At 43.4% G+C, this 24,102-nt stretch overlaps 1 protein-coding gene and 1 long non-coding RNA gene across 2 annotated transcripts in view; one reads left to right on the top strand and one right to left on the bottom strand.

Annotated features, from left to right (window-relative positions):
• Positions 1-24,102, top strand: part of igf1ra (insulin-like growth factor 1a receptor) — a 71,109-nt gene that overhangs the window by 13,365 nt on the left and 33,642 nt on the right. The window lies entirely within an intron of this gene.
• On the bottom strand, positions 16,907-23,776 carry LOC121815247. Its single transcript, XR_006054934.1, has 4 exons — positions 23,284-23,776; positions 19,833-19,971; positions 19,078-19,142; positions 16,907-17,887 (listed from the first exon to the last, which is right to left on the bottom strand). It is a non-coding gene; the product is annotated as an uncharacterized LOC121815247 (long non-coding RNA).

Below are 24,102 nucleotides of genomic sequence, written 5' to 3' on the forward strand. Positions count from 1 at the left end.
AATGCTGTTAAGTTTTCACAAATCTTCCCCAAATATAATAGAAAGAGCAAAATGAATCATTCTGACTGTGGCATTCAGTCGGTCTTATCTAAACGTGTCAAAACGGTGCCATTTAAAAATAAGTCGAAAGTGCTTTTTTTTAAACAGCTAGTCCTGTAGTTTTTGAAAATGAGTAAACAGTATTTTTTTTCCACTAAGGAAAATATAAAATGTCACAAAGCTTGGGTTTCAGACGGTGTTAGGTCCTTGAGTATTTGAAATCTCAATTCTAATGGGCCTCTGGTCTCTCACAGTGCATAATGATCATCTCTCCACCAATAATTATAACTCTGTGGTATGCAGTGTTTGAGTCTTTCAGTAATAGATGTTTCGCTTGGTAAATTAAGAGGAAATGACGATAATGTCAAGGTTGCACGTTTTATCAGTGCTTGCACCTTCTTTATCCTATTGCTCCATGGAAAAATCCAGCAGATGGCTAAGAAAAGGACTCGGAAGTTGGCCCGACTTCATTTTTGAGCTAATGTTATGCCTTGGATGTTCAAACAATGATTATTTAACACCTTAGTGTTTGCAGGGATTTAATCACCACCTCTCCAAATTCGCCCATACCTGGTGTTTTGTAACAGTACGGTTACACACTGACTAGCCAGTTTACTTTTGGTTGTTTTCCTGGCTCTCTGCTGATTAATTTAATTCAAATTTCCTGGAAATAACCACTCATTAAATACATTTGTGCAAAGTGGTTCTACGGTGGGTTTGCAAAGAATAAACTAGATTTATTGATCTCTACACCTCTCGTAACATGGAGTTAGTAGAATTGTGTCTGCCACTTTAAGTATATAAGGTAGACATTCCTGCTGGCTTAGTCATTGCAGTTGTGAGGGGATAAAGAGGGGGGAAATACACAGCAGAGGCTGTGTGCGGACTACACATGGAAAGCCGTGGAGAAACTTTATGTGCTATTTCGAATAATAAAGAGTTAAACTGATTTGTGTGTTTGTGTGTGTGTGTGTGGTCTGTTTGGTGTATGCAGCCATTGTTGTGTAATATAGTGAGCCAAGTTCATATGATCGTGCCTTCCCCCTTCTTTTGTTTAACCAACATCCAACAGTAGATACAACGAAGCTTTTGAATATTTAATGGCTTCTGGAGCTTATCAAAGTCCTGCGGTTACAGGCACAGGAAACAGCTCAAATACCAGTCTTGAGAATCCAGTGCTTTCCTGGGGGCATGCTCAGCACCATGACAAGTTCCCGTACATCCGCTGTTTCCACTGGGCACAAATTACTTGCCTGCGATTTGCTCCAGTTTGTACAAAGCTTGGGCGGAGTGCCAGCGCTGGTGACAAAGTGAGGAGAGTCACTCACTCCCACCATCCTAAAGCCACCAGACTGACCATGGAAAAGTCCCATCTGTCTTGGTGTCTCCTGCCATGTTCACTATATCACTGTATCACCACAGCTCCTGCCTGTGTGTGGTTTCTACCAAGAACTAAAAGAGAATGTAGTCAACATACTCCAACCCTGCTGGCACACTGTGCATGGCCCCTGTTATTTCCCATGAGATCAGGATACTATTGATTCACAGTGTTATAACTCCATGGTGTCACAAAAATAAATGCATTAAATAGCAAATAAAGCTCCCTTTACAGCAGCCCTTTGTTTTCTGGGTTCTCAGATGTCTCTTCAAACCAAGGACAAGAGAAGCAAAAACAAGTTACTAATTGGTTTCTTTGCACGTGTGTGTGTGTAATACATGTTAAAGTATATTTTCTTCTCTGAATTTATCAGGCATAGATTTTTTCGATTTTATTTACTATATTGTCTTCACATTTTATTTGACTTATTGAAGCACATTTGGCAGTCAGTGGTTATGTTAGCATTAGATAAAAGAATAGTTTAGTGAAATTGTTATTTGCTTTCCTTGAGGCAGTTTATTTGCTGTGGCACGTTTACAGTGTTTTTAATTGTTGACATTACATGATACTCAGTGCAGCTACAGTATATAAATCATATCTGAATTTCTTTTTTTGACAATACATCATTAGGTTTTTTCTGATAGGATATTAATTACAAGCAGTTGACGTGTCTTTCTGCGCTGTCATCCCATCTAAATCCTATCACCCACCCTCCCTTCTCCTCTTTCGCCTCTCATGGCCTTTGCCACATTTCCCACCATCTACGTCATATTCATAAATGTCATGCTCAGGGCCCGTTTGCAGATGATGTTGGTGCATTAGCCCAAACAGAGACCTTCTTCACCGAGTACCCAGAACCTGAGCCTTGTTGAAGTAAAACTCAACTTGGTTACAAATAGTTCTTCTGCTCAATTGGTTTTATTGGTTGCCTTTGGACTTTCGAGGGGCTCGTGTTGCGATTGGTCAGAAAGGAATTCATTTTTCCTCAGACTTTAATGTGTTTTGAGTTTCATGCAAAGACAAAATTGAAACGTATATTATTTCACTTCGCTGTTTGGGCCAAGAGTGGTGAAAAGCCACAGACACGTGTTGACTGCTCTTACTAACTTTTAATGTCAACAGCAGTGTCCCTCTCTGTTATTTAGAATCGGTTTCAAGTTTGCAAAGTTTCACCGAGTCATGATGACACGGCTGTACAGTGTGCTATTGTCCATGTATGAACAGCAAGGCTTATTGTCTATTAATGCTTGACTCTGTGAGTTTATCCGACTCCTGTCCTCTGTGGCCTACAAAGGTCTCCTCTCAAAGCACTGACAGATTAGATCCGCTTCCTAGGATTGCTTGATTGACCAAAATAGGACCTGTGTGTCTCGCTGCCAGGCTCCAAAGAGACTGACTGACATACTTGTACTCACATCCAAACATACAGACATATGCTCTCTTCTCTCACGTGCCATCGCTTTTGACAAATTTTCCTCAACTTGTGCCCACTGTGACTGTATCTGCTGTGTTTGTGCATGTGTGTGTGTGTTTGTGAGTGAGAGAGAGAGAGAGAGAGAGAGAGAGAGAGAGCCTGTGTAAGTGTCAGCCCAGTGTGTAATGTGTTTCCAGCCTGTTTGATGCCTATTTGAGCCACCCAGTTCCTCTAGTGTTAGGCTGCCTGCTGGCTTGTGGCTGCGCAGCTCGGGAGCTGTGACTCATCCTTTGCTCTCACTACTCATTCATAGTATTCATAGTATTCATTCAATACTATAACACCCCCAGCCCACCCCCAGCTCTGTGGTAGGTTCCCCTCAGTCCTGCTCTAAATGGCAGGGCGGGATGAGGGCTATCGCCACCTCTTAGCGACGCCTCTGTGAGAGGTGCGAGAGATGAGTGCCTGTGTCTGCTGCCTGTGCCTGCCTTCGGTGCCTTAACTGTGCCTCTGTCTGCCTGCCTGCCTCAGCTCTATCCCTCTTTATAACTCCGGCCACAGCAGCCATTTACTCATGCTAGGCTGGCTTGGCTGTGGCTCCTGGGAGATAATGCGCCATGCCTGCAAGTAAGCTCAGAGCATGGGTTAATTCCACAGTGGGGGAAAAAACAAAATCTCCTGCTGACAAATCTCTCCTGCAGAGGTGAGGATGTATGCTGGCATGCCACAGAGAGAGAGAGAGAAGAGTATCCTTTTTTTTTTTCTTGCCAGAATAGTTAGGTAGGTTCACTCAGGTCACAGAAACACTGGTCCTCTATTCTCTTCCCTTTAAATGTGTGGCGAGGAGACCAAAGGAGGATCTGAGCTACTCTTGTCTACCTTCCTCACCACACATGGCCAAAATGTGTGTGCTTCTTTAAAAACTGTTGGCCTCTGTTTGTTTTCTTCCATTACTTCTATAAACTATAAAAATATAAAACATGTATAATTACTAAGAGCCGTTTTGTATCCTGCAGCTGCTTAACTAACGATGAATCACGGATCCTATGGTTGTGTTCGTACGTGTCTCTTTTGTGCGTACGCTATCTCTAAAGGAGATATCGAGCAGGCCTCGGCGTGCCAGTGGTGATTTGCCGTCTGTTCTTTTTCGGAGCATGTGTACAATGAGGAGATGAAAGGACATAATAAAATTACAAAGGAAACCTCATGAATTACACAGCTAGATGAAATGCCTCTGACAACCACACACTTCCCTTTCAGGCCTTATTTCAAGTTCCCTATTTACCAGCATGAGGATTTAGATTACAGAAGTTTGAACCAAACTTTGGATAAGGTTGGCGCTTTAAAAAATCTTCCCCATCTAATGTTCGGTGTCAGCAATCGATGAAGGAGTCTTAACTTGTCTAATGTCATTAGCCTGCTTTCTGTCAGTGGCTTAGAATGACCTTGACCCTGTCTTTTGCCTCCCCTTCCTCTCTTCGTCTTGTTTGGGTGAGATCCCCAGAGTCCAGTGCAGTTGTCAATGCGCAGCCTAATGGGCACAGGTGGCTGGGGCTCCTCTGCCTTCTCCAGCCCTCTTGGCATAGTTCTCTTGGCAGACCAGCAGCTCCTTGGCCATTCGCCTCAATGGGCCACTCCAAAGCAGTAATCACCAGCTGGTGCTTTGTTAGCATCAGGGTGGCCCCCAAGATGAATTATGGCTCTCAACTTTGAATTATGGTTTCTTCTGAAATCCAGCAGCGTGTGAAGTTCCGATCAGGATTCGTTGTATTTCCTCCTCCGGCAGGCGTGGATGCAAATGCAGTTTCTTTCATAAAAGCTTTCAAAGAGTTGACATGTCGCTAGATCATCGCTGATTTCCTCCCAGTTACTGACCACAGCAGAGCAATGTCCGAGAAGGGGATGTAGAGTGCGGAGGATGGTGAGTGTGTGTGTCTGTGGCGGGGGGGGGGTTGTTGGATGAAAGAAAGCTCTGCAGCTGTATTGCACTATGAAGCAGTCAGACAGCGGCTTGTTACTGTGTCAGATAAATATAGAGGTCTCTAGAGCTCTGCACTGCAGCTCTATCTCTGCTCGCTGCTTAAAGGAAGGGAAAGGCCGCGTCACCTGGGAGATGCCACTCCCCTCATTCATCCTCACTAAATTGGCTTTAGATTTGCAGGACATTAAAGATTATTGAGAATCTGTAGGGATAGGGTGGGGTATAAGGTGAACCACAGAGAAGGGCTGAAGTTAGGCACAAGGTACGCTTTAACGTTTTATGCCCACATACTGTCTTTTCACAGAGCTGTCATCCGACAGCACACTTGAGCTCAGTAGCTGTCACGATTTCATCCATAGCACTTACCGATTTCTTATGTTTATTGGCTTAAAAGTTAAGAAAATGGTGAGTGATGGCTTTGCTAATTCAGCAGCAAGTGCGCCAACCGACCCGCTGTGTATGCGTGTTTTGGTCCGAGCGTGCTTGTGCATCCTCCTTATAACAGCCTGGCTCATGAGGTTTGCTGATCGAGCAGAAAGTGCAGCCTGTTGGGGGTAAAAGAGGAGGTGCATTAGCTCTCCTTTCATCTATTTCATCCTCTTCTGTTTGACGAGCGCACAGTGGTTGATAAGCGTCCAGCGCGCCTTTGAAGTCCCAGTCGGGACTTCAGTTCAACCCTGCCACCACCACCCACCCCCATTACTGCGTCAATTACAGAAAGGCTTTGCAGGCCTTGTTTGCGCTTGAGTGTGGATCAGGCTCCTCCCTGTGGCTGATAAACATACAGTCTCCATGTAAACATCACCCATTGTCATTCATATTTTATTACTCACGCTCGTTTACTCAGCGTAGGCGCTCCTCTGTCATCCCAGCTTAAGCTTTTGTTCTGTTGCACCTCTGCTTTTATGTATGATCTGGTTTTAAAAAAGTGCTTGGCTTTCTTTGGATGAGTAAGTCAACGTCCATTGTTTCACCCCAGCTGGGAAAAAAAGACCCTGCAGGTGTATTCACTGAGTTGTGGTCTGTTTCTCAACCCTTCTGAGAAGTTGCTCTGTCCTATATGTACTGTTGTTAGCACTTTTCCAGTCCAGGCATGTACTTGCTTGTAAGAAGCTTGTTGTTGCATTCCACCTACCTCCCTGCATAATATATGGTATTAACTTCCAGCCCTTTTGTTTGTGTCTCCCTTGGTCTGCCTGTGTGTGAGGTAATGACACTGATGCTCGTCTTCAGACAAACCCCTCAAACTTTGGTTTCCTTGGAAAACAAAAACTCCCAAAATTAAGAGAACACTTGGGCAATTTTTAACTTTTACTCTTGGTGTGATTTATAATCAAGATTTTGGATTCCATTTACTGTTTATATTGTCACTTTATTTGCAGCAAAAGACACAATGCACTGTTTGTCAGTAAAGATTTTCACCTTCAATATTCCATTTGTCAGGAGCTGATGTGTAATTTATGTGTTCCCTTCACTTTTTTTTTGACCAGTATATATTTTAGTGGGTAGGAATGAAGCCTTAGTGTGGTGCTGGGGAGGAAAGACAGGAAAAAAAGAGCCATAGTCCAATTCAAACACGTTAGATTGTTGCTCTTTCTGTACGTAAAAATAGCCTCGCATAAAGCAAAAGGCCACATTCCTTTTCATATATGCGAGCGTTACATCAGTGGAACTTTTATTTATTTTTCTTTGGTTAGGATCAACAAAACTAGGAAATCTTTTTGTTCCTGCTGTTTTGTTCCTGATTGTTCTAAGAAGGCAGGGCCTTCAATGGCCGTTGTTTCCACTGTATGTTTTATTTACAGTAAAGATTTCAGAGTGTGTTTTTTTCCCCTTTGTCTCTTTTTCAATACTGCAAACGGACTTCCTTTTTAGGAATATCATAACCGCTGAATTCGAGCTCGTTTTGAAATCTGTCCATTAACATTCCCCCCCCCACAAAGAGCGTTTTTCTTCATAACAGCATGTCCTTCAGTCAACAGCAGCTTTTTAAAGGACTAAGATTAACTCAAAATACTCGGCTTTGTGTTTAAAGTAAATGTCAAAACCACCACCTCCAGATGTGTGTCATCTGGAAAATAAACCGGGGACCAAAGATGGATGAGAAAGGATGTGTGACACTGCCTCTCGGCATGTACTGTACCTACTGTATGCACTGTATATATGTACGTGCTTATAGCGTGCTCAGACAAAAATAGCTTTTGTTTAATTAGCGGTGTGACGTGCATGTTTTTGCTGTGCATATGTGAGTCATTCATCTGCACTAAGGAACAGTTTCCTCAGGCTCAAATCGACGCATGTAAAGGTTTCTTTCCCCTTTCTTCTGGTTCATGGCTTCTTTTTTTCAGATTAGTGGTTCATTGTGTTTACATCATCGCCATTAGAGCTGGGTTAGGCAACATGTTTTTAGCATCACGGGAAGAAAGAAAAAACGGAACAGCTTTTCAGGATATTGTAATTGAAACATTTTGAGAAGGAACTAGAGCCCTGTATCTCCTCTTCTCTCTGTTTTCAGGCTTTATAAAATCCAGCCTGTGACAAAACACTTTAATCGATCGCAGGTATTTTCAGACAAGAGTAGATGAGTCGTACAAAAGTTATATAAAGTGCAAAACATTTCCACAGAAAAAGTGACACAGGGTCAGAGCAGGTTAAGCGTAGGTCTTTCCTGGAAAAGCAGCGTTTGAATCCAAAGTGATGCCGTTAAACAGGAGTTTCATGAAGCACTGTGAAGATCCAGCGTGGTGACTGCTAGGGAAAGGCCACCCAGTGACGGCGCTTTCAGGCTGTAAGAGAGAACAACACCCACAGTAAGATTTTGCTCTGTGGTTGGTGAGTGTCTCGGCTTGCCCGAGGTGCATCACAAGGTGCTGAACTCATGGCTCACATAATTCATTTTTTAAAACATAATAAATATACTTGTGACACCCGCAGGCACTCAATGACGCAATAAAGAACTTTTCCATCTCTAGACAACTTTGGGATTTTGCAAAATGAACTCAAAGCTAGCGAATGTTGCTTCGTCTTCTATTTTTCCTTTTCAGATAAATTATTTTACGACATTTTACTAATTAGGGTTTTTTTTTTTTTAGCCTTTCAGTCACTCAGTCGACGCTGACCTGTTTCAAGTTGAAGTAGAACAAAAACCGGCTGAATGTCTGTTTTTGTCCTCAATGTTGCTGTTTCATTTTTAATTTATAGCATTCTGCACGGTTTACTCAAGCTGGCCTTTAAATGCCCATTTGATGCTTCTCTTTGTGGAGTTTTTGATTATGATGGTTATGTATTTATGTGTGCTAACTGGTTATGTTTTGAATGTTTTGAATAACAACTACCTGTACTACAAGTACCTGTTCTCCTTCATCATATTTCTTCTTATTTAAACTGGTGTTTGCTGTTCTTCCAGTGTATCTTTACATAGCATGCCAGTGCCGTGGAATCAGACAGACCCGGCATCTTACATCACACACTGTGCCGCCTCCGCTTTTTACTTTTCACGGATCGGTCAGTTTGGGTCTCCTACTATTTTCCACATCCCGGATAAAAGCAAAAAAAATGTAATGACCAAGAGGAATAAAAGTGCACTATTCCTGCTTGGAACATGAGAGTGAGGTGGGAGAGGAATTTACTTTTTTACATTTTTTTTGCTTAGGTGTGCGCTGATGAGAACGATGAGGTCAATGAGAGCATTATGGATTGTCTCTGAAACTATGTGGCCGTCTGATACGTGTGATGAAGCAGGACTCCTCTTTGTGTGTAAGGACAGTGGGTGCACAGACTCTGTGAATGGCTCACATTGTGAGCCACTGTGTTGGCACCAGTGGCTTTACTGGCACGTAGATGTAGAGTCAGATATGCTGGACCCTGGCCTACTCTGTGGTATTATTAGTATTCTGTATCTCTGCAGAGGTCCTGCACACCTCAGCCTGCTGAGAAGCTGTCATGTAGAATCTCAAATCAAGGAATGGTTTGTTTTTACACCTTTCTGTCCACTGAGTTTTAATTAAGTGAAAGCCCAAAGTGGCTGAGGTACAGGCGTGTTTGCCTAAGTAAACATAATATTTAAGACCGGCAGCGATACCCCCTGAGAATGTGACCTTTTCTAGTGACTGCCTCCACTGCAGGATTAATTTAAGCTCTTGGAATTGGGATTCAACATTTTTTTTTAAATTCAAATGTGTGGCTCTTTTTTTTTTTTAGCTATCTTTATGTTTGTTATTTTTTCTTAATTGTGCGTAGATGCACAAAAAAGAAAAATCACAGTTAATCCCTAAAACTCAATCTGTGTCTGCTCCCAACAAATTTTAACATTGTATGTTACAATTGAGTAAGTGTGTATTTCCATTCACGCCACATGGCAGCAGACACTAGCCCAGTGTTGTTTTGCATTGGAGTGTATGTAAATATCAGAGGGGGTTGTTATTTCCTAGCATGTAAGTACGTGCTCTGCCCAGTGAGCTCTTCGGTGCCGCCATGGAGACAGACACATCTGCATTTGGCGCGTCGCTTAGTGCCTGCGGGTGTCAGAAAATGCTGCACACAAGCTTGTGTTTAAGCTCTTGGCTCCGGTGCGGTGGGAGGAAGCGGCCTCTCGGGGCACAGCAAAGAGAGCCTGTGCCGTCGCCTCTTTTTAAGTGCAACAACGGAGATGTCGCTCTTGATTTACGGAGTATGAGCTGGGCGGGTCGTGTCCTGACAGAGAGGCCGGCTACTTGAGGAAGAGGAGGGGAGGAGAAAAAAAGTCAAGAGTGGAAAAGAATTGAGAAGAAGCAAGTGAGATGGATGCTCATGCATGTCCATCCAGCAGTCAGAACACATCCAGACTGACATCTGTACAAGACCAAGTCACGTGTTTATGATTCCTCGGGTCCCAGAAATACCCCCAGAACTCCAATCTCTGACCAAGCCAAACGGTTAGGCTTCTCATTAAGTAATCACCATCAGCTTAGGCTGCTGAAATATTTGGCAGTGAAGAAATGAAAATGTAACTATAAAATGTAATAAGCAACCTCAGTGTGGTAAAATGCTGCCTGGAGAATTTATTTGTTTGTATATGTATAGTGTATGTGTGTGTGTGTTATGTTTGGATGAACTGTGGAAAACGGCTGTGGTGTCAGGGCGACATACAGAAGCATTGTGCTTGGAAGTGTGTTTGTCTGCGACATTATTTCTCCTACCCTGCTTTCGTTTTTTTTCTGTCACTGACAGACACACCCATACCAGGAATCTCTCGTGGTTTTTACCAACTTTGACTTTCTCATGTAAATACTTACCCTTTGAATGGCCCAAATTAGGGCTATCATGCTGAAGATTGATTCAAGATATTGGCCACGGGCCACTGTGGGGATGGTCTGCAGCGTCGCATTTTTTCTGACATAGCTCAATGGAGGAGCTCTCACATGTCTGCCTTTGTGGTGGAAAAGGCTGTGTTTGTGTGTGAGTGTTTTAGGAGGTGGAGTAGGCGGGTGTGGGGTAGGGGGAGGTTAGGCCTAAAGAAACAACAGCGACTGCTCTTGAGTATGTCGCCTGTTCCCAGCTTCTTGGCAGTAAATTTGATCAGAAAAAATACACGCTCTGGCTTCACAATGCAGGCCTTTGTCTCTGGTCGGCATCGGAACCGTAAACCATTTTGGAAACTGTTTCCAGCTTATTAAAACGTTTCCAGACCGTGACTGTTGAAGCAGTGAGTTTTCCAGTTAGTTGCTTGGCATCCTTCCCCATCTTAGGTCTGTCATGGGCATCTTCAGAGAGTAAAGACTGTGGCTAGGATTAACTATTGGACTTCTCTGCTATTCACTTTCTCCTCTCTCTCTCTCTCTACCTCCCCATGCCCCCTTGGCTTTGATTAACTGTGAAGATCATAAGCCAGTTCAAGTGTGGCCTCATACCCTCATTGCCCAGTGTCATTGTTCTAACTAAACTGCTCTCTTCAGCAGGAATGAATTAGCCTTTTGTGCACCAATGGCCTCTTTACAAATAGCCATTAATGTTCTGTTAGTTTAGTTTGGACTCTATTTAAGTTAAATCACAAGCACTATTAGGCAGTGTAGGCTATTACAGACTTGCCGCTAATTGTCGGTGGAATTGAAATGACATTGTGAGAATAATTAGATTTCTGTTCTCATTTATTGGCTCCAATGTGTTTTGTTTAATCTGAGTTTAATCCGGTTGTCGCTCCCGATATCGTTTCTGAATTGATGTCTTGGAGATAATGGGTGCACGGCCCCCTTGTTATTGTACACCGAGGTGTTCATTGCTCTCTCCGTTACCTTCTCTTCTCTCGTCCCTTTCTGGATTTTTGCCTGTCGCTACAATTCATATGACCATAAATCTTCTAACTTTGTTTTCTAATGTGTGTTGCTCCATTAAACTCCCAGAAGAAAACGTCTTAAATGGACTAAACAGAAACATGAGGAAGCTACTGAAAAGAAAACGCTGTTCTTTGATTTCGCTTGGCTAATTTATTTCCACTTAGAAAATGTATCCTTCATTGTTCACTAGTGCTTTCTGATGCCCTGCGGTCTGTGACCTCCGAGGCATCTTTTGACACTTTTTGAACTGAATGTAAAATCAACATGGATTTCTCCCTCATGACATTCTAGATTTCCCTTGAGCTTTTGCCATATTTGTATTTTGTCTGTTCTGTAACATTTTACCCCTGGTTCCAGGGTTACGTAAGTTCAGTCTTGTGGCTGGCTTCCCTGTTGGCATTCTTGTCGCATACTGAAGATTCCTCTGTCTATGAGAGAGATAAGGAGAGAAGATACAATGGTGGCGAGGAATGGGAGATGTCACAGAGGGCAGACAATGGGCAGATTCTGTTAAATGAGCCAACTGGTATTGACTCAGGCTTACTGCAACTTATCGTCTAATTGCCACAGTGTTGGCGTTATTCCCTGGGTGATATGTGGCTGATGAAACTAAATCCCAGATATATGGCTTGGTGAAGAAATGCTCTAAACACAGACAGTGTTTTGTAGGACACTACATGTTAGGGAGGGGGGGGGTCTGATTCTCACAGGGAGATCTGAAACAATACCTTTTGTTTCCTCATTGCTTGCTTTGTCTGATAAACTCTGACCAATAGCTGAAAGCTGTTGACCCTCCATCACCAACTGTTCTCCTGCTACACGTGTTAATTCCTCATCCTTCTGCTGATTCTCACCCCGACAGCTCCTAACCTGGAAGACCACCTCTCTGCACTCTGGGTACTGTTGGCCTGTTTACCTCACAGTAAAAAAGAAAAAGTGCCTTGGATTGGGCAGGGATTATATAAGACTAGCGACTTAGCTGTCGGTACAGTTGATTTCCACTGTTACAAAAGGATAACAGTACTGTCTTCACGTAATGTCACAAACTGAAAGAGGACATAACCCCTGTCCTCCAGAAACCTAATTTCTCACTACTTCTCGTCTTGTTCATGCCCGTGGCGAATCATTTACTTAGGTTTCTGTGGCTGTTTTCACACAGGAACTTTGGACAATTTCAGAAGATCGGGTCGGGATATTTTCCACAGCTGTCCTTTCTCACATGTAGCACGCAGAAGAAAATGGTCTTTTTTCAGATACGTTTGCATTCAGGGAAATACTCTGTGTGGTTTAAGCGAAGGAGCTGCCTTCATGTATGCATGCAGGAGGCACCACACATGACACAAGCTCACTAATAATGAATGCACCTGTGCTGTTTGTGCATCAGTACATTGCAACATTATATAGAATTTGTACTGAGAAGTTGACAAGGTTAACGACAGCTTAATATAAAAACTGACTGTGTGGGGTATTTCTCACATGCACTGCTGTTGGGTGATGTTGGGGGGGGCGGGGGTTCAGGGGTGCAGTACATGTATGAAAATGGGATAATATGTATCCTTTCTTCTGCTGTCAGTCACATGGAAAATATGGATGACGTCTTCGGGGTTGTCAGGTTAAGTTTTGTTTGTAGACATTAGTGTTTTCTGAGGCTTCATACACCAAACTAACAATTGTCTAAAGTGAAAAAAAAAAGCTTTTTCCTATAATCCAGTAATCCTTATTTGGAGACGTGTTCACACTTTAACCCATATTCCTCATGCATTTGTAAGGTTACCTAAGGCCCCCTCAAGAGGGATACAGCTTAAATTAAGAATGCATGACGGTAAGTGATCCGCTGGCACGTCACTTGCACTCAGCTCAGCTTCTCTAGAATGCAGTGTTTAGCCTCTAAGACCCCAACAAATGAGTTTATTTTTAGAAAATCCCACTTCTTATTCCTCTTAATGGCAATTATGGGGTGACGACACATCTATTATTTTTTTTCATGAGCTGCACTGGAAAATGCCATGTTTGAAGGGTACGTGGGCTCTGCGCAGTCGGTGCGGGCGCACTCGTTTGTTGGTGCCACTTCTCCCCTAAAGGAAAAGGTCCTTTTCTCTCTCTTGACTCTGTGGTCATATGTTTGGAGTCGTTACAATTGTGCACATCAAGCATTTATGTGTGTTGGCTCGGCTTAGAGCTTTATGAACTATTGATGGTTTCTATGTGTGGCAATTATCCGGCAATAATGGATTGTGTTCTTCCTGAAAATCAGGAAGAAGATCATGTTGTTCTTCTCATACCTCCGCCAAGGAGTTTATGGGATTTTCTTTGTGTTTTTTTTATATATTTGATTTTTGCCTGTTAATATAGACAGAATTTAACCCAACTTCAAATGATTAACATTGTTACTTTTGCCATTTTCTATTAAGACATAGGGCAAAATTGGACATTTTGCATCATATTTTCACTACAGAATATGAACTGAAAGTATTAAATTTAAAAGCTGTTGCCTTAATGTTATTAAAAAAATATCAGAAGCTAATCTGCAGCCAGCTATCCTTTTAGATCTAGGAAACGGATTCATGCATGATGTGGAATGTATTTAAAACAGTTGTCAGTGTTCTTGTTACAACTGTTAATAATTGCTATTGTTAATAATTGATTACAGTAAAAATCTGTGTTTTGCACTTTTCCTGCTGTTTTGTTAAAAACATAAGAATTAACAGAGGTGGTCCTCTGCCTCCACATGCCTCCCACAAACCAGGTTTCAGTGTTTTGTTGGTTTCATCACAGGATTTAATTAACGAGCTGGAATTTAGGTATTATTGTAGTTCAGGTGCAATCAAGTATGCTGAATTCCACAAATTTCTACAAATGTTTGGACGGTTGAACCCTTTGAAGTCCCTGCAGGATTGGCAACAAGCTTTTCTGTTCTCCCTGTGATCCAAGGATAAGTGGGATGGATGCCTTGGAACCATTTCCCTTGTTTAAATCTGTAACTGGATTAGAGGTACCCTCAGGAGAAAGGTGCCATAATAATACAACATTACTGCACAACAAGCCCTGCCTGCATTGCTCTCATAAACTGTATGCTAAACTGATGCTTTGGGTGAAAGAACTATAAGATCTCCCAGATGCGTTTGGGGTGGGGGCAAAACGCGTATCACTGCTGGACACCTGTGGCTCAGGTTTACAACTTCACAGCATACCCCCAAGGAAGGAAGAGGATACAGAGGAAAGGAAAAATATGGTTCTGCAAGTGAAAAAGCCAGAGAGCATTAACTCCTCTGTGAACTGAGGAAACAGCCAGAGTCCTTCGGGTCTTCCCTGACAGCTGCGGCAATCTGAGAACTAGAGGCTCACCTCTGACGAGAGAGGGAGAGCGCAAAGAGCAAACACAGCCATCGGACAAAGTGGGGTTAAGAGCCTGCTGCCATGTCCCATGTGTTTCATTTACAGCAGAGACACTGAACACGCAGGGACAAATTATCCATCAAGCAGTGATCCAAACTCCGCTGCTTTCAGTCCCTGCACACATTTGCACACAGGGAGAGACACGTACGCAGTTTTACAAAATGGCCCTGACCATCACCGTGTACCGTATACTGTTCCCGCCCGCGAACAAGGAAAATCCCTGAGCTATCAAAGACGATTAATGTAGTCATTTATCTCACAGCGCTGTCTGGTTAATAACAGAGTAAACGTGGGAGGATGGAGAGCAGAGTGCAGGTACATTGATGAGAAAGGTTTAACGAACTCTGCTCTAATGAGTTGAGCATGTTCTTCGGCAGCTCTGAATTGCAGGAGTGTTGTGGAAAATGCAGTCCTGAGGCTGAAACACACTCTTTGCAAGGTGCACTCACAACCTCTCTTCACTTATAGCTCCTGCCTTCACACCTAACGTGCTCTCGAGTAGTAATGTACACTGCAAGTTCAATGAAATGGAATCACGGCTTCAGATTTAGAGAAGGCATGTACAGTGTTGAGAGTATGTGTGGGCTGAATACCAGGGATAACACAATGTTTTACAATCGAGATAGACAAAAGTGTATATAAATAATAAAGATTAATATTGCAAATTCTCTATTAAAGTTGAACTATATGTTCACTGGCCACTTCACTAGTTACACTTTGCTGTTGCCAGGTTGGATCCCCTTTCGCCTCCAGGGTATAGACTAATCAAGGTGCTCTAAACGTCCTCTGAGATTTTGGTTAATATTGACAAAAACTGAGCCTCATGAGACCCGGCAAAGTTTTTTTTTCAGTCTTCGGTTGTCTAATTTTTGTGAGCCTGACTTAGCTGACAGGAGTGGCACCCATTGTGCACTTCTGCTGCTGTAGCCCATCTGCTTCAAGGTGCTCTTCTGCACCATGCTTGTAAAAAATGATTAGTAGTTACTGTTGCCCACCACCTGAAGGGGTATGGCCTTTCTCTCTGATCTCTGATATCAACGTTGCCTTTTTCGCTGGATATTTTCTCTTTCTTGGACCATTCTCTGTAAACCTTAGAGACTGTTGTGTGAGAATAGTTCAGCACATCAGCAGATTCTGCAATACTCATGCCATTAAAACCATGCCATGCTCAAAGTCACTTAAATCACCTTTCTATTCCATTCTGATGCTTGGTTTGAACTTGATCATATTTACATGCCCAAATCCAGTTGTTTGCTGCTACGTGACTGGCTGATTAGAAGTTTACGTTACTGAACACTTGAGCAGGTGCATCTAATGAAGTGACCACTCAGTGAGCATACACATTAGATTTAATAGTTGACTCAGAGCCTTTTTAGCACTTGGAAACTTGTACATTAGATGTGTTATGAAGAGAAATGTGCATGTTTTAACCTTCTGAGTTCTAAGACGTCTTAGATGGTAATCCTAACTCCTGACCTTTCTCTCAGTTAGAAAGGTTATTTCCTTTGTTCCCTGATTGCCACTAATTTGAAGAACTACTTAATAAAAAGAGAAATAGGATATTTCGAATGCCCACAGTTAGAATTAGGGCTATGCTCAAGGTTGTCACGCATAACCTCAAAGGGTTAATTCCTTGAGGTTAAAAGAGGGAAGCCAAGCGCAGGTCCTCTCCTGTTGTTGTGATTTGATTTTGGCGGTTGGTCGAGCAGATGGGACGGATGTCTGGAAGTTGGAGTGCCTTTGGTGCTCCCTCCCTCAAGTGGGTGGGTGTGTGTACGCAAAGTGCTCTCCAGTCTGTCTTTAGGAAGATAGACAGCTGGTCAAACAGGCTTACGAGAGCAGTGGGCAGTCTGGTCTCTGACTTAAGCACATTAATCTTTACTCCTCATTGGTCAACGGCTTCAAGTTCAAAACTGTTTTGTAATGTATTGATGGGTGAATATTGTGGACCAGTGACAATATGTCCTCTTTTGACTAGACAGTGGCAAAAATCATTAAGAAAGCATTATCGACGCATGCGTGCATGCTGTACCCCGTGCCCAAAGTGTTTTTACGTCTTTGTGTCGTGATTGAGGGTGATGGGGTGCACTGTGAGGGTAGACACCCCCCTCCACCCACCCCCACCCCCCCACCCCAATGTACGCAGTTATGTGGTTGTGTTGTGCAGCACGTAGGCTTGTGGAAACCGGACCGTTCTGCTGCTTCCCTCGTGGCGGGTGGCCTTGGCGGTTGGAGCCAGCAGAATGGGTACCAGGAGGGTGCAGGGGTGTTTTTGTGGCTGTGTCAGTGATAGAGAAAGATCAAGATTTAATTTCATGGCCAAACCTACTTTTTTTTCTGTGTGTTTTCTTGCCTTTGAGACATTCCTTCTGGCACATTTTATCCAGCCAAACAGACAACAAAGTTAACTCAGCATCAGGATGTCATTTATTAGCTAATGTAATACAACACCAGACACGACTGTTATATTCCGTTACCTTGCGCTGACGCAGAAAACAGAATACAACATTGTATTACACAAGAAGCACAAAGAACAAAGGGCAATATTGACTTACAAAGGTCTGATTTTTTTTTTTATTCCAAGAAATCTGCCCATTCGATCTGACATGATGTACCCTTGACTGGTGAAATGATTTACTTTTATTGCTGTCTCCTTTGGCATCTGTATCACTTCTCTTTATATATAAGCCAGCAGCTGCTGGTCAACCAGAGAGTGCTATTTTATTTGAACATTGGCCTACTGTGGGCACCAAGAATGCCTCAGAGTTATTTGAGAGCAGACGTATAATTATACCATTAGACTGACAGTGATGCTTGCTGCGAAATACTAATACTGCTGTTTTATTTTGCGTGTTCTAATCAAAGCTGATCTCACTTTCTGTTTTAGGGGCTACAAATAGTTGAGACATCAAGATTGTGCTCTCTTCTCTTTCCGTCCTCCTTTTCGTTCTCTGTGTGAAACCAACTCGTGCAGGCTTCTGGTCAAAGCACACATGTGCTTGACGTCACGCGGGCTGCTTGTGGGCTGACGTAGGTGTTCAGACTCGAGCCATATCAGAGGGGCGATTGGGCCCCAGTGTGGCTGCCTGGTAGTGCAGTCTACAATGGCTCCTGTTGAGACCTCATGTCTCATGCCCCATAACCGCAAATGATGCTTGTATGTGTGTGTGCACACGTCTGTGCTAGCTTCAGCTATCTCATGCCAGACATATCTGATGCAAGAGCGGATCAAGGGATCACCATGTCATTTCTGAGAATAGTCCGTATCCATTCACTATGGGAGAGAAAAATGTGGGTTGACGGAGCCAGATGTTACTAGATTAACAGCTGTCCACGGCCTCTATTGTCTGCCACATCATGTCCGGTGGCTGTAAGAAGACAGAAGAACAAGAAAAGAATGAAACTGTACACTGAACAGATGGACAAGTTATTCTATCATTTCAGCTCATTCTGTACAAAACATATCCAGCACATCATATCCTCTCTTCTCTCAGCTCAACTTTCCTTTAAACCAGGGGTGTCGAACTCCAGGCCTCGAGGGCCGGTGTCCTGCAGGTTTTAGATCTCACCCTGGGTCAGCACACCTGAGTCAAATGATTAGTTCATTAGCAGGCATCTGGAGAACTTCAAGACATGTTGAGGAGGTCATTTAGCCATTTGAATCAGCTGTGTTGGATCAAGGACACATCTAAAACCTGCAGGACACCGGCCCTCGAGGCCTGGAGTTCGACACCTGTGCTTTAAACTCTCTGGTGGAGATGTTCTGAGAATACAATTAAAGAGTCTCTAAACTGACAGCATCCTACTACCGAGTCTGTGTGGACCCATGTGGAATAGCAAAAGTAACTGTCTGGAGAATAGAGAACTTGTTCAGTGGGCATTATGTGTGCACCCTGAACCCGGGCAGCACCTTCACCCAAACCAAGCATAGTATTTGTACTCTATAGATGTTCTGTGTAATAGTGAGAATGCATGTGCAGCAGATTGCCTCCTACATGTACAAGTATTGTCCTGATTCTCCTGACCCAGTCCAGAGGGCATGTGAAAATGCCTGTAGACCCTAGCTCTTAGGAGACCGGCCTAAGAATTGATCATGTGTCATGGGATCTACTAGTAGATCAATTGGCTCATGGCCCACTGGGGTGCTGCCTACCAGCAATTCATCACCAGCGGTCACAACACATTTAGCCCTGCTTCACAGGCACTTGCTGACATTCAAGTACTGTGGCTAAACAGAGGGAGGAGGAGAGCAGTGTTAAGTTATGGTAGTTGGCTGGCCGAGAGCGTAATTTAACCCTTGAAGCCTCAGGTGAGCGGTGACGTTCACCTCTCAGAAACGCTTAAATGTGTGAATGTTGACTTATTTAGACACATTTTTAAAATTCACATCCGTCCACCTTCTCATTTATGATACACTTCAAAGACAAATGTAGTCTATGTGGTAGTACATGTGTAGTAATGTTTTTGTCCTTGCCATTAGGAGTAATGCTGCTGTGTCCTAAATGATAGCACAGTAGTTAAAGCAGCAGTAGAATCTCAACTGGATCCAGGCTGTTACCTTTCAGTCGAGCTGTTGTCTGTCCTTCCGCTCACATCTGGATCCAATAGGAGCGACTTCCTTCTCTGAAGGAGGGACACATATAAATAGCCAGGCAACCGTAACCACACCATGCAACACAGCCTGGATGTTAGTTCATTTGATTACTGCTGCCCTGTTTTGCACTGCCAGCTCAGATATGGGATCTTATATTCACGTATCCTTGCATGTATAAAGAGCCCAGGTCTGTCATTTCCACCTCTGACCCTCTGACGCCCTGGTCTGTGGTGTGACTGATGCATGTACACTGAATATGGAATGCACATCAACACAATTCTGTTCCCATCTGTGAAAAGTTTGAATGGAATAAGGCCAGGACTGATAGGCAAGAAGAGGATGGGTGGGCTGAAACGTGTGGGCTTAGAAGGGGGAACACTGTATTCTGGTTATAGCAGAACAACTAAATTTGCTGCTTTTATGAGATACAGGGCACAGTAACAGCTACATTACTAGTGCAAAGATTATGTAACCACGGCACGGTGTCATTTTGCAGCAGGTCTATGCATTTACGTCTGGTGTCCTCACTTTGATGTGAGATGCAGAAACGGCAGACGTGCAGCAACGACTTAAGCATATGGCTGATTCTTTGTTTTGTTTTTTGGTTTTTTTCAAATTGCATCCTAAGAATGACCTTCCTCATTGTGTCTCCGATATGTGTGTACATTCCAGTGACTTAACACATGCTTCTTTCTGTGTGGCACATGTGCATGTCTTACCACAGTCCTGGCTCAGCCCAACCCCTATCAAATTAAGGCTCATTCCAGCAAGAGGTGGGACCGTTCATCTCGTGGCCTCGACCTTTCCTTGCTCGTACCGTCTTCTGCTGGGGGCTCCAGGGGCAGCACAGGGGAGAAGCTGGGAGGAGGAGAGGGATTGTTATTGGGGTTTAATGCTTCAGCGGGAAATCTACGCCGTAGCTACGTTGTAACCGCAACCCCATCTGAAACTTTATGCTGTTACCTACGGTGTAACCTGACATGCACCTCAGGGTTTGTGTGTTGTTATTGAGTGAGCTTTAATTTGTGTGATTTCAGAAGCAGATATCGCAGAGTGGTGTCGTGAGGAAAACTGATGCCATAGGCCCAAATTTACCTTGACACACACACTTTTGTCTCATACCAACACAGGTATGTGTTGGCAGGTTGGGATGAGTTTCTCGGCCATTCAAGCTGCCCCATTTTGTTGCTCCTTTAACATAGATTGGTGTTTTCGGAGCAAATGCTATAGCAATCAATGTCCTGTTGTTTTTAACCCATGCCCTGGGAGTTTGCATGTGCGTCCGTGTGATGTGGTAAAACTGCAAAAACATGGAGGTTGTGTTCCAGGGATGGAACCTGAGATTGTCCCCGTTCCCCTCTTGCTGGCCTCTTAGGAGAAGCCACCAGCACTTGCTCCTGCCCCTTCTCCACTTCGTGCCTGCCTTCCTCTGCCAGACGCATAGCTTTAGTTTCCCTGCTAGGCTACAAGGGTATCAGGTTTGTTTTGGAGGGGAGTGGGTAAGAGGAAAGGGGAGGGTTGGGGTAGAGATGAGGAAGGCTGGCATATGTGTGGAGGAGAATTAGGTGGACAAATCGCATTGGTGTAGGTTGGTTTTTTTTATCCGAAAAAGGAGGAGGAGAAAAAGATGGGAGGGGAAAAATAGAACTAACAAGTCCCCCCTGGCCTGTTGCTGCTCCTGACCCCTTATCCATAAATTCCATGCCAGGAATTGGAGTTGTGAAGCAGCCATTTTATGAATGAGGGCTAGGGGGGAGGGAGCGGGAGACCGAGAGGAATAAAAGGAGCAAGAGAGAGTGAGAGGGGAGGCGGGTTAGGTTGTGTTTAGTATATGTGTGTGGGTGGGTGAGACGCGGCTCAGAGGCGCTTGTGGTAGAGTTAGTTATGTGTGTTTGTGTGTGTGCGCGTTAGCGACTGTTCAGGCTTCGTGTGCGTCTGCGTTGTTTTGTTCACTGTGCAGTCTGGAACAAAGGCCCAATTTGGGTTGTGCTTCCGTCTGAAGCTGCTCGCTTAGCAGCCACTGCAGATCAGTTATCAGATCGAGGAGTAACAGGCACACCTCAACATTTTGTAAACTTCGCCAGCTACAGTTAGGAGGGACATCTTGATTTTGCACTTGTTTAACCATGTGCTGTGGAAGCATGTAAACATCATTTCTGTGCTCTCCTGTTGTCTCACAGTGAAACTACCCCAGTGTTTTTTTTTTGGTTGGGTTTTGTTTTTAAGTGGATTCCCAGGGGCTCATCACACAACTTTACTATTTGCATTGTTATTTAATTAAAATCTTCCAGTAGATATAAGCACCTTTTCTCCCCTTTTTCCAGCTGAAATAGTTTTAGACAGGTGGAAGAGACGGTATACAAGCATACTGAATCATTTTTTAGTAAATCTCTTTTCTTTAGTTAATTAATTTTATTGTCTTCAAGATATCATTTGCAGAAAGTCTTTAAAATCTTCAACAAAAAAAATGTTACCCAAGAAAACAAAGCAGAGTTTGGGGATCACAGAGAGTGCATCTTCTCTTCTTCTTTGCTGTGGAAATTGACCCTTGTACCCCTTGTACAATGACGGCACAGTGATCCTTTAGTGGTGAGTTAGAGGCATCTATTGTTCTGTTATCCATTAGAGGAAAAATGACGATCCAAGGGGAGTCTTGTTTCAAGTGACGGAGCTTATTCTCTCGTTTGTGATTCCCCTATATCTGCTGTCACAGAAATATGGCTGCAGGCGAATAAACACAACTTAGGTTTAGATGGCAAGGCGAAGCCGAACCTCCACTATGTGAACTGGACCTAACTTAGTCCGATGTAGGCAGCAGTTGAGTGGTTGCTGTGTCTTCTGTGTAAATTATAGATATTTAACACATAAGAAATCAACTGAAATCGGTTTCTTGTGTTGCATAAATGAGTAATAATGTTTAAACGAACAGATTATTCCACGTGATCGAGGTCAGGCATAGTGCAATCTCTGCGTTGTCATGGCGATTCCCAGCCCCTTGCTGTCATCCATAAAGCAGTAGGTAGCAGGTGCCATTAGCCAGTCAGTCACTCAATGCTGCTCGTGCAGTGCTGTAGGTAATGAGAGCTGACACAGAATGACAGTGCAGACAGGAGGACATGCTGTCACTGCGGCTCAGGGACACGAGGACGTCCTCTGGTGTTGTTTACTCCTCCCTGTGTACATTAACGCTGCTGATCCTGCTGCTGATGGCGATGCCGCTCGCCTTTTCCTGCTTCTCTTTAACTGAGATAATCCGTTAACCATTTGAGTCACCGATAAAATAACACCGCTAACGATTACCCGTTCAAGCTTTTCAAATATAAGAGCTAATATTTTGGAATTATCCCAAATGAGTCATGTTTGGACTGTTATTAAAATCATTTGAAGACTCTGATTTACATGCGCATTACTTTTTTGTTTGTGGATGTATTCCCGCTGTGTACATTTACATAAACAATTAACAATTAATGGACACAGGCCCACCTGATTTCATGGGTGTTCAGAAATTGATGTTAGTATTGATTTAAGAACAGGGATGGATATCCGCATTTATCATTGAAAACTTTATTATTATTCCTGTTGGTAAAATTATAGGCGTGTGTGTGTACCTGTTTAGACATCTGTGTGGGGACCAAAAATCAAAAATTACTATACTTGTCAGGACCAACAGTCACTTGTGAGGACAAAAGTGCCTGTCCTCACAAGTTTGAAGGCATTTTTGAGACTCAAAGCTTGGTTTTAGTGTCAGGGTTGCAATTAGGTTAGGGAGAGGGTTAGGGTTAGGCATTTGTTTTTGATGGTTAGGGTTAGGGTAAGCGGCTAGGGAAAGCATTATGTCAATTAGATGTCCTAACTAAGATATCAAAACGAGAATGTGTGTGTGTTGGTGTGTTTAGGTTGTTCATTTTCAAATAAAAATCAATGTTTCGACTAAAACAATCTAACTATTCAGAGTAACTAACTGCAATTTGTGCCATGTATTCTTTTTCCCCCTTTAAGTGGTATAAGTTATCACGTACCGCTTGTACAGGTGTTGCCAAAGCAGGAAAAGAATAGCTATAAATAACAGTAATCACTTGCTGAGTCCCTTCTCTGACGTGCTTTGTTTACTTCCTAACTCGCCTTTTTTCCTTACAGGAACCAAACAGACAACAGAAAGGTGCTACTTACTATATGATTGCTGCCGCCTCCTTGCCAGCCTTTTCACAACCTCTTGCTGTCTGGGAGCTCAGCAGAATGCAGAAAAGAAACCCCGCAGCAGTGAGCTAGTTAGATAGCAGATAACTGCTGTGGTGCAACACACATACACACACACACACACATACACACACACAGAGGAGTCTAGTAGTAGCTCTAATGAAACCACCACAAGACAAAGCAGTGACTGGAAATTTGGCCATGGAAAAAGGCCTGGAGCCAGAGCCAGCACTTTGATGGCTTTCTTTTGAGTGGTAGTTAAAGGATATGGTCTCCTGTTTCATGTCTTTGCTCCTTCTTGCTGTGTGTATGCATTTGTGTTCGTGTGTGTGTGTAAGTGTGTGATTGATGGCTCATTGATTGAGCAACGTGCTCCCATTCCCTCTCTCAGCCAGCTATCTGTCCCCTGGCTGTATGTAGCCAGCCAGCCCAGCACCAGCTGTTCAAAAGTATGTGTGTGTGTGTGTGTGTGTGTGTGTGTCTGTGCGTACTTGTGTCACACACCAGCAGAGACCACAAGTCAATAACGTTGGAAGGAAAAGAAGTGAAGCACAAACAAGCCCACACTTCGTGTTCAGTTTCACAGCGGAAAAATGCAAGACTGACCCATCATAGCACTTCCTGCCAGAGTCTGGTTTCTGTCTGGGAGCTTTTATAATGCAAGCGTGGTCAAAAATGGTATTATGGGTAACGTAAAAAGAGCATTTACTGTGAAGCAAGAGAACTGTGACCAAGTCAAATCTGACATTTTACTCGTTCCACTGACGTCAGAACATCTGCGCTGACTGAGTA

Source organism: Haplochromis burtoni, unplaced genomic scaffold (genome assembly GCF_018398535.1).
Source record: "Haplochromis burtoni strain Fernald_Lab_line unplaced genomic scaffold, NCSU_Asbu1 Contig_164, whole genome shotgun sequence".
NCBI lineage: Eukaryota > Metazoa > Chordata > Actinopteri > Cichliformes > Cichlidae > Haplochromis > Haplochromis burtoni.